General features: G+C 51.6%; 1 protein-coding gene across 1 annotated transcript in view; it reads right to left on the bottom strand.

Moving 5' to 3' along the window:
- The window catches only part of IL4 (interleukin 4), a gene marked incomplete at its 5' end in the record, with an annotated part of 8105 nt that overhangs the window by 4988 nt on the left and 175 nt on the right, over positions 1-2942 (bottom strand). The gene's annotated exons all lie outside the window — the stretch shown is intronic.

Consider the following 2942-nt stretch of genomic DNA (forward strand, 5'->3'; position numbering starts at 1 on the left):
GAATGCAATGGGTCTGCAAACTCTGTTTCTTTTCCCTTGTTAGTGACACCTACAAATTCAACTGCTAAGTGTTTTAATTAGCCATTGGCACATTGTTTTAGCAGAAGCTCCCAGGACCAAGTCTTGGTATGGTTGGTGTGAACCAGAGCTCAGTGCTCAGCTCCTCTTTGCTGCCCGTTGGTTCCCGTTTCAGCCCTGCTGCCCCCAGCCCACGCTCCACACCCCGACACGGGGTCATCCCCTTCAGCATGACCCCTCTTCCCAAAGGAGGACCCTCACCCCGGCTCCTCCAGCCCTTCCCCTCAGCCCGTGTTTTCCTGCACCATGAGCCAGGTAGGTTCTTTGGTGCCTTTTGCTTGCTTGGAAGCTCGCTCTCCATGGGTAGATTTTCCAGACTGGGTAGATTTGCTGTTGTGTTGGGTTTGTGTGGGTGGGTGGGGCTGGTGTTGGTAGTTGGGGAAGGGGTTACAGTGATGGCCCCATGAGAAACTTTGCAAAGTTCCTCTGGCTCCAAGGTGGATCCACCTCCAGCCCAGGCTGCGCTAGTTAGTGACAGGGAAATGTCTCTTGTCTCTTCAGATCCATAGTTAGGGGGGAAGAACTGGTTTGAAAAGAAAAAGGAGGAGAGAACCATCAGGAGAGACCATTGACTTGACCAAAAAAAGACCATCGGCCTGAAAAACAGAGAGAACATCATTGCCATGAGGAAGGAGGAGGAGGGGGAAGACAGAGAACTTCAGACACCAAGATCAGCATGGAGAAGAGTAGGAGAAGGTCAATGAAGTTCCTGGCAGCCCATGGAAATTCAATGGTGGAGCAGATATCCATGTGTAGACCATGGATGACTCCATGCTGTGCCAGAGGGCAGGTGTGACTGAATTGGGACCCCAGAGATGCTCAAAGCCAGAGCAGGGTGAGGAGATGTGCTGGACTGGAGACCCATCTGCAGCCCCTGGATGTTCCCAAGCCAGAGCTGGGAGCTGAGCCCCAAGAGGTCCATGGCTCCGTGGGAAGCTCGTGTTGGAACACTTTGTTCATGGACTTCCATGCTGGTAAGAGCAGCAGAGGTGACCTGACTGAACCCCCATTCCCTGTCCCCTGTGCCACTGGAGGGGGGAGAAGGTAGAGAAATGGGGAGCAAAGTGATTTGAGCTCAGGAAGAAGGGAGGGGTTGGAGAAGGTGTTGGCAGATGTGGTTGTTGTGTCCCATTGCATGGCTTAGATGAATGGTAATGAATTAAATTGAGTTTTCTTCCCCAAGTGGAGTCTGTGTTGCCCGTGCCCATCCCTGGTGAGTGAGCCCTCCCTGTCCCCATCCCAACCCACCAGCCCTTTGGTGTGTTTCTCTCCCCATCTCACCCAGTTGGGATGGAGTAATGCCCCCATGGTATGAGCTGTGGGTGACACCACCACAGCTGTGTATTGCCCCAAGAAATGCCAACCTTCCCCACCCCATTCCCCCCACATTGACTGACCATGGGGGCAGCACCCCCTGATGCTCTTCATGAGCTGCTGAGGGTGAGAAGAAGGGAAGTGACAGCAGAAACCATCAGTACCAAGAGCTCGTTAGTTTATTGCTTAAGCCCGGAGACACTTTCAGAATATCAGTGCAAAGTTGAAATGAAAAAAAACCCCAAATAATTAAAAAATAAAATGAAGACACCCAGATCCGTGATAACGTGAATATATTAACTCTGTCGTAACACAAATATCTTAAATAGAGGGAAGAACAATAAATTACGAATCAGCACACGTCCCTTTGTTGTGGTGGCAAGGAGATCGGGCAGGAAGAGTTCCCTGAGGATGAGGTAGCAGTGTTTTAAATATTCCAGAGAATTCCTGGGATAGAAGTTTAAAATGAGACACTGATTCTGAACACTGGCTTCTCCTTTTTGTTTTTTGGTCTTTCAACAGCCAGGACGTTTTTGGTCTTGAATCTATAGATTACGCAGTATAAAAATAAGTTATTTAAATAAAATATAATAATAAATAAACTCTAGAAGTAGGATGCTGATGAGCACCCAGAATTATCCTACAGACTCTCCTGGGCTTCTCCATGAATAACTCACGAGCCCAGCGAGGATACAAGAGGCACATCAAAGGTGACGTCAACAACGCTCCCTCCCCTCCCGGCTCCATCCCCCTCCGCTGCTGTAGTCACTCGTTAGTGAAAAATGCATCATTTCAACCCAGATTTTGATCTCTTTAGGAAGAGGAGATGATTATGAAGAAGCCTCCCTTCATTAAGAGGAACAGGAAGCAGATAATTCGGTTTTGGTTTTGGTAGGTGCTGCTGGAGGAGGTGAGTGAGATACGAGCTCAGCATCCTCGTCTGCCCCATCCAAGCATGATGCTCAGCTCTTCCCAGCCTGGCAAACCATCCCACAAACCTTCCCAGGGGTCACAGCCCTCCTGGGAGGGTCACATCCATCCTTCCTGAGGAGTCACATCCCTCCCGAGGGGTTGCATCCATCTCACGGGGTTGCATCCATCCCTCCCAAGGGGTCACATCCTTCCCAAGGTCATCACATCCCACCTCATGCTGGCTGGAAGAGCCACGGGGCTGCGAGGGAGAGCTCAGAGCAGCTTCATACAGACCAGACCTCTCCTGCAGAGGTTGAGTCATGTCTAAAGCACACAGCACTTGGATGGAAAGCTTGGGAGATGCCAGGCACCTGCTGGGAAGGGGACATTCCCCGTGGTGACTGAGTGATCCCGGGTGCCTGGCGTACCCGCTGGGATTTGCAGTTGGGTTGAGTTGAGTTGGGTTGGGGTGGGGTGGGGTGGGTTGAGGAGGGCTGGGGCAGAGCTGAGGAAGTGCATGCAACGAGGAGGAAAAAAAACTCTGCAAAACCTATGTGAAGAGCTGCTGGCAGTGAGGTCCCTGGTCTGGGGGCCGGCGGCGGTGGCTTTGCCGGAGCCGCGCCCGTCTCACTGCGCCG

Source organism: Antrostomus carolinensis, unplaced genomic scaffold (genome assembly GCF_000700745.2).
Source record: "Antrostomus carolinensis isolate BGI_N321 unplaced genomic scaffold, ASM70074v2 scaffold22258, whole genome shotgun sequence".
Classification (NCBI taxonomy): domain Eukaryota; kingdom Metazoa; phylum Chordata; class Aves; order Caprimulgiformes; family Caprimulgidae; genus Antrostomus; species Antrostomus carolinensis.